The following is a 12,724-nucleotide window of genomic DNA, read 5'->3' as shown; positions in this document are numbered from 1 at the left end:
TCACCCATTCTGAGGATGGCCTGGGTTGGACAGTCTCCCTTTAGCATTTTCACAGAACTCGGGGAAAAGCATATGGATGTCAACTGTGTCTATTTAGGAAATAAGACGTTAGACCAAGAGATTTAACCCTTGGAGTGAATGTCTTGGGTGAGACTCACACATGTATAGGGAAGCACTTGAGCTTTTTTTTGTCCTTTGGAGGTTTGCATCTCTCCTTCTGCAGGAGTGTAAAGGGAAGTGACTATTAATTATTAAGCATCTGGTGAGCCAAGTTCATTGACCCACTATTGCTTATTTCAGCAAGAGCCCTGAGAGCTTCCTACACCTCTTTTACAACTGGGAAAATGGAAGCTCAGAACATTTAAGTAACTTTTCCAGAGCCTGATAACTTGAAAATAAATGTCAGATTTTGACAGGAACCCAATTTGTGTGCAGAGTCTCTGGTTTTCCCACTGTATCCCATGGAGGGTCTACAAAAGGCTGGAGAGGGGGATTATGTTGCAATATTCTTTTGCAAAAAGAGTGAGATACTTTGGTGTGTCAGAAAGCCAGCTATCATAGTAACAATGTAGCTAATAAGAAGCTTAGGCCTACAAGTGAAGAGCCTAGATCTTTTTCTTACTAGACTTTATTTTCTTTTTAAGATTTTATTTATTTTATTTATTCATGAGAGACACACACACACACACAGAGAAGCAGAAACATAGGCAGAGAGAGAAGCAGGCTCCATGCAAGAAGCCCGTTGTAGACCTTTATCCCAGGACCCCGGGATCACCCCCTGAGCCAAAGGCAGATGCTCAACTGCTGAGCCACCCAGGTGTCCCTCTTACTGGACTTTAAAGAAACCTCTGTCCAACTCCAAAAGAAAGGACAGTTGGGAGAAAGGGAAGTACCCTCCCAATGGAGACTTCATAGGGAGCCTCTACCCTCACCTATATAAACCAGGCATTCCTACTACTAGCGGAGGGGTACATCAGAGGCCTACAGAGAGGGCTGAACTCCCATCAGCAATCAGCAGTAACAAAGAGCCCTTTGTAAACGTGAAGGTCAACTAGAGACCAGGTGGAGAACCTGGATTTATACTACTCACTTCCTGCAAAAAGAATACATCAGGTCTGCAAAACCAAAGGTTTAAAAAGAGATCCATTGTCCAAATTTAATTTTTAGAAAAATTACTTGCCATACCAAGATTATAAATTTAAATGACAAGAGAAAGTAAACCCTTGTCAACATTAAGATGACACAGATGGTAGAATTATCTTACAAAGATTTTAAAGCAGCTTTCATAAAAATGATTCACTAAGTGATTGCAACACACTTAAACGATAAAATAAAATATCTCAGCATATAAATAGAAGTCTCAGCAAGGATATATAAAACATAAAGGAGAACCAAATAGAAATTTGTGAACTGAAAAAACACAAAGCCAAAAAACGTTATAAAAACTAAATGAGGGATCCCTGGGTGGCGCAGTGGTTTGGCGCCTGCCTTTGGCCCAGGGCGTGATCCTGGAGACCCGGGATCGAATCCCACGTCGGGCTCCTGGTGCATGGAGCCTGCTTCTCCCTCTGCCTATGTCTCTGTCTCTCTCTGTCTCTCTCTCCCTCTGTGTGTGTGTGTGTGTGTGTGTGACTATCATAAATAAATAAAAATTAAAAAAAATTAAAAAAAAAAAAAACTAAATGGATGGGCTCTACAGCAGGATGGAGAAGATAGAGGGAAAAAAATACCAGACAACTTAAACATCAAACATTAGAAATTTCATAATCCAACCAAAGGGAAATTAGATTCCAAAAATAAGAAAAAAGAGTTAACCAGAGTGTCCAGACCTGTGGGACTATAACAAATGATCTAACATTTATGTCCACTTTATGTCAGGACTAGGAAAGTACTTGAAGAAACAGTGGCTAAAACTTCACAAACTAAGCAAAGGACATGAACTTCCAGATTCAGCAAGCTAAATAAACACCATCAAGATAAATGTGAAGAAATTCACACCAAGACACATCATTAATCAGCCTTCTGAAAACAAAGGGCAAGGAAAAGATCTAGAAAGCAATCAGAGAGAAACAACACTTTACCTATACCTTCAGGGGAAAAATTTTAGAAGACAACAGACATTTTGTCAGACACTGAAGAGGCCCTAGCAGAAAGTGGCACATTTTCCAAGTCCTGACAGAAGAGAATCTTGAATGAAATCCAAAATCCTATATCCAGTGATAATATCCTGCATGAATAAAAGGATTAACCAAGATATTCTAAAATGAATTGAATCAGGGAATTTATCAATAGGAAGTCTACCTTATAAGAATGATTAAAGTAAGTCCTTTGAACACAAAATAAACAATAAAAGGACTCTTGCAAGGAAGAATACAGTGAGCAAAAACATGAGTAATTACAAGAGAAGTCTTTACCTCTTGAGTCATCTGAATTACATTTGATTATTGGTTCAAAATTTATCACACTGTCTCATGCAGTTCTCAGTGTAAGTAGAGGAAACATTTAATACATTCATGTCACAAATAAGGCAGCGTAAAGTGATGTAAAAGGTGAGGTTTGTATATTTCACTTGAACTGACACAATGATGACATCAGATGACTGATAAATTATGTATACATAATGTAATAATGAGAAGAAACACTAAAAAAGCTGTACAAAGAGATGCACTCAAAAACATTATAGATAAATAAAAATGGAATTTTAAGAAATGTTCAAGTCACCCACAGGAAAACAAGGCAAAACAACAACAACAAAATAAAACCAGACAGAACAAACAGGTAACAAAGTAAAATGGCAGGCTGAGCCTTAATATATCAGTAATTGTGTGCATCTAAATGGTCTAAATACACCAATGTAAAAGAATGGATTTTTTAAAATTTTATTTATTTATTTATTTGATAGAGAGAGAGTGTGTGAGAGAGTGAGCAAGTGTACAAGCAGGGGGAGCAGCAGGCAGAGGGAGAGGGAAAAGCAAACTACCCCTGAGCAAGGAGCTTGATCCCAGGACCCTGGGATCATGACCTGAGCTGAAGGCAAATGCTTAACTGACTGAGCCACCCAGGCGCCCCCAAGAGTGGATTTAAAATAAAAAATATCCAACCATATACTGTCTATAAAGAAATACACTTCAAATACAATGATATAGGTAAGCTGAAAGTAAAAGGAGGGGAAAAGATGCAATGGAAACTTTAAAAGAAACCAGGAGCAGCTATGGTAATGTTAGATAAAACAGATTTCAGATGAAAAAACATTCCAAGAATAGAGATGGATATTACATAATGAGAAAGGGTTAAGCCACCAAGAGGACATAACAATTCTAAATGCATATGCCCCCAAAGTCATTTAAATTAGCTTGCTTTAGACAATTTTATTTTTTTTAGACAATTTTAAAGTAATATACAAAGGTTACATCACTTGGTTTACAAATTTAAAGTGGGGAAATTACTACAAATACAACTTGATGTTCACACATGGGACAGGTAACCGTGTATGGGTGGGTGAGAGAAGGAGGGAGCAAAGAAAGGGGTAGAAGGAACTGGAGAAAGGAGCTAACATTTATTTGTCCATCACCTAATTTCAGAGTTCTTGGCTCATTTATATTTAACCTTCTCAGTGGAAATCTGTGGTAGGAATTATTATCCCCATTTTACAGTAAGGATACCAAGGCTCAGAAAGGTTAGGTTATCTATCTATGGATATATAGCTAGAAAGGAAGAATATATCCTCCTCCTCACATGACATACACATTTAAGCAAATACTGATAATCTGAGACACCTCGGTGGCTCAGCGGTTGAACGTCTGTCTGCCTTTGGCTCAGGACGGGATCCCAGAGTCCCAGGATTGAGTCTTACACTGGGCTTCCTGCATGGAGCCTTCTTCTCCCTCTGCCTATGTCTCTGCCTCCCTCTCTCTCTCTCTCTCTCTCTCTCATGAATAAATAAAATCTTTAAAAAAAATGCTGATAATCTCATTAACTATTATGCACAGTTCTTCAACTGCTCTTATCTGAGATGAGCAGAGCAGCCTATTTCTGTTAAAAAAAATAATAAAATGTTGCTTCTGAGCTGAAGTAGTAGTGATGACGGCAACATCATCAGAAGGCCTAATTAAGATAAGCAGGAAGCTAGATGGACCTCCAGACCCAGAAAGAAACACATTCATATTCAGTGGTCATGCATACCAATGGCAGGATTTGAAATGGGAAATGTTTCAGGAATAGATCCTCCAACCACAGACCATTTCCCCAGTCCTGACTCTGACCATCTGTCCAGCCCTGCCTTTCCTCCCAATCCCACCCACACTCCCAATAGTGTGTTTAAGACCACAGCCCCCAAATCTGACACTGGTCTATTTTGCCAATCCATTCATTAGGCTTTCAAGTGGTGCTGCAGATATGTAGAAAGGGGAAGAGGAGAATAGAACAAAAGAAGGGAGATGGAAAAGAGGGAAGAAAAGAAGCCATGAGGCAGAGGAAAGGAGTGCAGCCACCACTAAATGAACCAGAGTGCTTCACCAGCTCCCCAAATGCATACTAATATCTCCTTAACATGCACATTCCATTCATACACATACATTACATCCACTCATGTCCTGGTGCACCCGTATCTATACACAATGAGTTTTCCCCAATTAAGAAAGGAAAACACATTTTGGAAGTATACACAGGTATACTTCATTTTATTGTGTTTTGCAGATAGTGCATTTTTTTAAAACAAATTAAAAGTTTTTGTCAACCCTTGTGTCATCAAGCAAGATTTTGGGTGCCACTTTTCCTATAGCATTTGCTCATTTCATGTCTCCATATCATATTTTGGTAATTCTTGTAATAATTCAAACTTTTTCATTGTTATATTTTTATGGTGATCAGTGGCCAGTGATCTTTGATGTACTATTGCAATTGTTTCAAAGTGCCGTGAACTGCACCCATATAAGATGGTAGACTTAATCAATAAACAGTGTCTGTTCTGACTGCTCTACTGACCAGCAGTTTTTCTATCTCTAACTCCTTAACCTTCCTATCCCATGAGACACATCAATATTGACTATTGAGCCTATGATGATCCCTAAGTGTTCATGTGAGAGAAACACATCTCTCACTTTAAATCAAAAGCTAGAAATTAAATTATTAAGCTTACTGAGGAAATCAAGTCAAAGGCTGAGATAGGCCAAAAGCTAGGCTTCTTGTGCCAAACAGTTAACTTAGTTGTGAGTGCAGAGGAAAAGTTCTTGAAGGAAGTTGAAAGTGCTGCTCCAGTGAATAAGAAAGCAAAATAGCCTTATTGCTGATACAGAGATAGTTTTAGTGATCTGGATAGAAGATAAAACAAGCCACAGCATTTCCTTAAGCCAAAGCCTAATCCACAGCAAGGCCCTAACACTTTTCATTTCTGTCAAGGCTGAGAGAGGTGAGGAAGCTGTAGAAGAAAAGTGTGAAGTTAGCAGAGGCTGGTTCATGAGGTTTAAGGAAAAGAAGCTTTCTCCATAAAGCAGAAGTATAAGATGAAGCAGCAAGCACTAACAAAGCTGCAGCAAGTTATCCAGAAATGTAGCTAAGATAATAAATGAAGGTGACTACACTAAACAACAGATTTTCAATGTAGATTAAGTAGCTTTGTATTGGAAGTAGATGCCATCTAGGACTTTCATAGCTAGAGAGAAGTTTCAAAGCTTCAAAGGACAGGCTGACACTTGTTAGGGGCTAATACAGCTGGTGACTTAAAGTTGACTTTAAGCTGGTGACCATTTACCATTCTGAAAATCCCAGTGCCCTTAAGAATTACCCTAAATCTATTTTGTCTGTGGCCCATAAACAGAACAATAAAGCCTCGATAAGAGCACATCTGTTTACAACATGGTTTACTGAATATTTTAATCCTACTGTTGAGTCCTACTATTGAAAACAAAATGATTCCTTTCAAAATACTGCTACTCACTGACAATGCATCCGGTCACCCAAGAGCTCTGCTGGAAATGAACAACAAAATTAATGTTTCCATACCTGCTAACACAGCATTCATTATGAAGCCTATGGATCAAGGAGTAATTTCATCCTTTAAGAAATACATTTTATGCAAACAAAATCGGAGAAGGACAATCATCATATGGTTGCACTCATATGGGGAATATAAGAAATGGTGAAAGGGATTATAAGGGAAAGGAAGGAAAATGAGTGGGAAAAATTGGGGTGACAAAACATGAGAGACTCCTAACTCTGGGAAAGGAACAGAGGGTAGTGTAAGGGGAGGCAGGTGGGGGGATGGAGTAACTGGGTGAAGGGCACTGAGGAGGGCACTTGATGGGATGAGCACTGGGTGTTATACTATATGTTGGCAAATCAAACTTCAATTAAAAAAAATAATACACTTTGTAAGGCCATAGCTGCCATAGATGATGATTCCTAGATGAATCTGGGTAAAGTAAATTGAAAACCTTCTGGAAAATGTTCCCTATTCTAGATATCATTAAAAATACTCATGGTTTGAGGCGCCTGGGTGGCTTAGTGGTTGAGTGTCTGCCTTCAGCTCAAGTTGTGATCCTGAGGTCCTTGTATTGAGTCCCACACCAGGCTCCCTGTAGGGAGTCTGCATCTCCCTCTGCCTATGTCTCTGCCCCTTTCTCTGTCTCTCATGATTAAATAAATTTTAAAGATCTTAAAAAAAAAGAACACTCATGGTTCATGGAAAGTAGTCAAAATATCAACATGGACAGGAGTTTGGAAGAAATTAATTGTACCCTCATGGGTGACTTGGAAGAGTTCAAGACTTTAGTGAAAGAAGTATTTATAGATGTAGTAAAAATAGCAAGAGACCTGGAATTCGTTGTAGAACCTGAAGATGTGACTGGATTGCTACAATCTCATTATAAAACTTTTAAGAGATGAAGAGTTTCTTCTCATGGATGAGCAAAGAAAGTGGTTTCTTGAGATAGACACCAGGTGTAGATGCTGTGAAGATTGTCGAAATGACAACAAAATTTAGAATAGTACATAAATATTGGTTGATAAGGCAGCAGCAGCATTTGAGAGTCAAAGATGACTCCAATTTTGAAAGAACTGTGGGTAAAATGGTATCAAGCATCATCACATGCCACAGAAACATCATTCACAAAAGGAAGAGTCAATTGATATGGCAAACTTCATTGTCTTATTTTAAGAAATTGCCACAGCAACCCCATCCTTTGCCAATCATCACCCTGATAGGTCAGTAAGCATCAAGATCAAGGGAACACCCTCTACTAGCAAAAAGATTAGGACTCACTTAAAGGTCACGTAATGGTTAACAGGTTTTCTAACAAAGTATTTTTAAATTTATGTATATCTTTTTTAGACATAATGCTATCACATAATAGACTACAGTACAGTGTAAACATAGCTTTTATATGCACTGGGAAACAAAAAATATTTGGCTCTCTATTGCAATATTCACTGTATTAAAGTGAGCTGGAACAGAACACACAGTATCTCAGAGGCATGTCTGTTTTGTGATGTGAAGTAGTTTCCCTCAAGTGTTTCTGCTCTGGGTCCTCTCTTTCCTTCTTTACAAATTCTTCTGTGTGACCAACTATACTTCCATGGCTTCAGGTATTACCTTCAAATCCCCAATCTCTGTCCCCCCAGCTTCCTTCCAAGTTTTAGCCCAATACATCCCACACTGTACTGGGCTTGTCCACCTGGTTGTTCCACAAATGCTGCTTAAGTTGGCCAGCTCTTATGACTTTGTCTCTACACCAGTCCAGGTTCTTGTTTAATGCCATTATTTTCTGAATAGTTACCTCAAATTGAAACCTATATTTCAGTGTTGCTTACCCTTTCTTTTTTTACAACTCATCTCTGATACTTAGCAAATCCTACTATTTCTATGTTTACCATTATAATTCAAATTCCTACCCCACTCTCCACTTCCACACTAACTGCCCCGTTTTATGTTTTCATCATGACTTGTCTGCATATTTATAACTCTACCTATGAAATTGTTTTCTTGTCTTTTTTCTCCTTCCCTGTCTTCAATGCCATCCACATTGCTATAAGAACTGTCTTCCTAAAGCACTGGTGTTATGTTATCCCTCAAACATATTTACCAACTTCCCACAGCCTATAGCAGTATTTTTCCTTTTTTAAAAAACAGGTTTTATTTATTTATTCATGAGAGACACAGAGAGAGATAGAGAGGCAGAGACATAGGCAGAGGGAGGAGAATCAGGCTCCATGCAGGGACCCCGACCGATGTGGGACTCGATCCCAGAACTCCAGGATCACACCCTGAGCCAAAGGCAGAGGCTCAATCACTGAGCCACCCAAGTGTCCCTATAGCAGTATTTTTCAAAACACAGGTTACAAACCACATGCTTCATGAAATAAATTAATCAGTTGCCAGTAGCATCTGTAAAACATTTAAATATCAAAATAAGATAGGAAATACCAGCCTACATTGCATAAGAAATGGTAAATATTCTTTTCAGAAACTTTTGTTTCAAGTTTTTATCTGTGTTTGTGTGTATTGGGTCACAACGTAAAAATCATTTCTTGCTGTAGGCCATTTCTTACTGTATTTCTAATGAACAGATATTTGCCTATAGTTGTTGCATTCATGCACCTCTGTCCCACAAGTCTGGCCCACACCTACCTTTCCAATCTTATCTGCTACTACTTTTTATTCAACCTATCCTTTATTTACATGAAAGTTCCCTGTTCTATCATACACTTTTACACCCCTAGGCCTTTGCCAATGTCAATCCCTTATTGAATGCCTTTTCCTCATTCTAGGCCATAAGTCCTACTCGTTCTTCAAAGAAGACCCAGAACAAACCCCACCTGTTGTTCAAAACCTTTCAATTTCCCCAGTCCAAATGGATCACTACCTTTTTGGGTTCCCACAGTAAGACTTATGCCTTATGATCAAGTTTTGAATTGGCATATATTTCCTTCCCTTCCTCCCTTTATTCACTCATTGCTGTGGCAGCTTCAGCAGGCTCCTCTGTCACCTGGCTTGAAAACTGACACAGCCCCGTACTCACTCAACAGCCAGTTACAGGAGATTCAGTACCTCTGGGACTTAGGAATGAGTAAGCCAAATAATGCTGATCACAGGAAAGAGAATGGGAAGGAGTTGACATTTGGTAGTGAGCTGTAAGAAAGTCTTCAAACTGAACTGTTCTAACCTGATTTTCTGACAGTACCTGTTCTGTTTTCCCAGATGAGCAAATAAATATTAGATGGAAAGACACTTGGTACTTAGGGACTGTTCTAACTAGACTAGAGAAGGCAGGAAAAACTGGCTCCCCTTTCTTAATTCAGTAACATTTACCAACCACCTGTTCTGAGCCATACACTGGACTGGGATATTCTGGGGACCATTAAGATAAATTAGACTTGTTCTCAAGGATCTTAGAATCAAGGTGAATAGCTCTGATCTCTCCCCTGAGTTCCAGACTCACATATCCAACTTCCCACTTACCCATACCTACTGGATGTGTCACTGGCATCTCAAGCTCCAACAGAACTTTCAGTTCCACTCCCACCCCAACATTCTCCACTCCTAGTCTGCCCCATCAATAGTAATTGTCTCCTGAACTCAAAATCTGGAATCATTCTTCATTCCTCCCTCTCTCTGACCCCCTACATCTGAGACATTAGCACAGTGATTATCAAACAGTAGTACACTGGTTATGCATCAGAATCCACCTGGCTTTCCAGGTGGATGTTTTTTTTTTTTTTTAACCCAGGGATCCCCCTGGAAATGTATTCTTAGGATAATGAAAGCACATGCAACAATAAACAAAGTGGACTTGATCAAAATTCAGAATTTTTATACAAAGGACATTTTCAGGAGTTAATATAGAATGAGAGAAAATATTTACACATCATATATCTGAGGGATTAATAACCAAAATGAAAAAAATAGTAATAACCAAAATGTATAAAGAACTCAACAAAAAGACAAACCAGTTCAAGATGGGCAAAGGACTTGTGCAGACATTTCTACAAAGAAGGAACCACAGGGGGCATCCCGGGTGGTTCAGCGGTTTAGCGCCATCTTCTGCCCCCAGGGCCTGATCCTAGGGACCCAGGATCAAGTCCCACACCGGGCTCCCTGCACGGAGCCTGCTTCTCCCTCTGCCTGTGTCTGTCTCTCTCTCTTTCTCATGAATAAATAAATAAAAATCGTTTTTTTTAAAAAAAAAAAAAAAGAAGGAACCACAGGGAGCCCTGGTTGGCTCAGTGGTTTAACATCTGTCTTCAGCCCAGGGCATGGTCCTGGAGTCCCAGGATCAAGTCCTGCATTGGACTCCCTCCATGGAGCCTGCTTCTCCCTCTACCTGTGTCTCTGTGTCTCTGTCTCTCTCTCATGAATAAAATCCACCTGGTACTTTCAATCCACCATTGAAACAGATTTTTGGGTCCCATCTCCAGAATCTCTGATTCAGTATATCAGGGGTGGAGCCTGAGCATATGCATTTCTATCAAGTTTCAGGCAATAGTGTTACTTGTGGTCCTGAGATCACACTTGAAAAACCACTGCATTAGTTAGTTTGACCTGGTGGGTTATACCTATATAATATATTCTGGATCTGTCCACTTCTCACCATTTACTTAGCTCATCAACAAATTTGTGCAGGTTTCCATACATCTGCACTACCCAGTGGCTTCACTTGATCAGCGCATCCTCAAGTCCTATAGATCCCAGCTGCCCTGTCCTGTTTGTTGTGTGAATATTGGGGCTAAGTCACCTCTGGAGCTGGATGATGGATGAGCCTGCCAAGTTCGGCCCATGAATGGATGTTCTATTGCCCTAGAACCTCTCCTCCCTATACGTCCTACTCCATGTTAGCCAGTAAAAATCCATTGGAAAGAAGTCAGCCAGCTGAATATTTTTGTTTTGACTCAGGATTCTGTATGGATAGACTGTGACCTAGGGAGGTCAGATATCCTGGTTCAACAGTTAAATAAAACTATGGCCCCAGTGATTGTGGGGAACCTTAAGTAAGTATGATGTGATTTTCCTGTGATTCTCTGGCCACAGCATGTGCACTTTAGCCTCTTGGGAGGATTTCCTTATAAAACTTTCCACATAAAATCACATCTTTAATGATTTGGATGTTTTCCTCTCTTGTAAGGCCAAATATACCACAGATTCTATTTCATGGAGTCATCCAAGACCTGTGTGCAAGGTTATACTGAGTTTTACTTCTCAGGTAGAATTTCCAAGGTTCCAGGAAGTTCCATGATGTGCCTTATTCCATCCTGAAAATTGGTGACTGCCCTGGGACAAGAATTCACCTCTGTTGGCTTGTTTTCCACTGCTTGAGATCTATCATATGAGAAAAGTCCTTGGTATGATGGCAAAGTTGATTAGGCTCACTACAATAGAGTCTCTACTTTTTGGCTTTGTGATCTCAACCTCAGATTTTTCATCTGTAAAAATGAAGCTAAACATCCCATTCATATGGTCATGATAAGGATTAAAGTAGATGACATATAAGATGCCTAGCACAGTTGCTGGAACATAATACACACACACACACACACACACACACACACCTGCTATTATTAAACAGAACTCTTCTGAACACCCAATTTCTTCTCAGTTCCTGGTACTTATAGACTCAATAAATGATGCCTAAATGAATCAACCCTTCCCACCCATGATAATGTCTTCTTTTCTCTGAGGCTACTGAAATTTCAGTCAATACCCTAAACTTAACTACCTATTTGCTTTCATTTTGTCACTCCAAATGTAATTGCTGAGCCCTGCTTATGGCCAAAGCAGTGTGATAGATGATGGGGAGTTTATAGAGAGAAGTATAACATTGTGCCATTCTCTAGAAAGCTCTTGTGTGTATAATTATCTATATTTAAAATTGCTTCATGTGTAAGTCTGTACATTTAGAGGACCCAAAGGACCATAGCTGCATGCTCTTGGGCTAGTTCTTTGCCCTACCTGGGCATTTGTTTCTTCATCTCTGAAATGAAGAGGATAAATTTGATTGGTGGCTTTGAAATAATGTTCTGAGAAGCCCTGGGAGTTCCACAGAGGTATATCAATGGCCACTCTCATAGAGTCAGACAGAGTTGGATTTGGAGAATAAGGACTCTGGAGGTCCCAGTTCCACTTCAGCCATAACAGTTAAAATGTGTTCTATTTTCTGTATTGGATCACAGTTATTTTATTTGAAGGAAGAGGTCTACTCATCAGTAACCCACAGGATCCAGCACACTGTTGGAGTAAATGGTACTTGCTTAATAAACTTTCTCTGTCCACTTGATTGATAGAAAAAATGTGAAGAGAAGGAAGTTAGCATGATGTCTACTCTGTAGATTTGGGAAAGGAAGGACATTTTCCCTAAATTTAATCTTAGCCAAACTACCCAGTTACTTGACAGAGCATAGATGGTAGAACAATAGATACTAATCCTAAGAACAGAGTAAAGGCAATTGACCACCAGGGTAACATGTCTGCATTTTTTGTTTCATCATTAACCCCCTCCCTAGTCCTCCTGGGTACCTCAGTTGACTAACTCCATTAAAAATCTCTTGCCTCTACACAAGCCTTTGACATGTCATTTATTTTCCTGGAGAAACAGGAACGGAGGAGTAGGAACAGCTTAAAATTTGGGTTCAGATGGTTTTGTGAATCTAAGTATGGTAAGAAGTCATTGGAGGATATATGTGTAATATCTATTGAGTTGTGATTTTCATACTATAGAAAACATCCATTTTAGGTGTG

The 12,724-nt window shown here is 39.4% G+C and overlaps 1 protein-coding gene across 2 annotated transcripts in view; it reads left to right on the top strand.

The window, feature by feature from the left end:
* ZC4H2 (zinc finger C4H2-type containing) overlaps positions 1-12,724 on the top strand; it is a 66,231-nt gene that overhangs the window by 1,209 nt on the left and 52,298 nt on the right. The window lies entirely within an intron of this gene.

This window comes from Vulpes vulpes, chromosome X (assembly GCF_048418805.1).
Source record: "Vulpes vulpes isolate BD-2025 chromosome X, VulVul3, whole genome shotgun sequence".
NCBI lineage: Eukaryota > Metazoa > Chordata > Mammalia > Carnivora > Canidae > Vulpes > Vulpes vulpes.
This window is presented reverse-complemented; position numbering and strand designations above follow the sequence as displayed.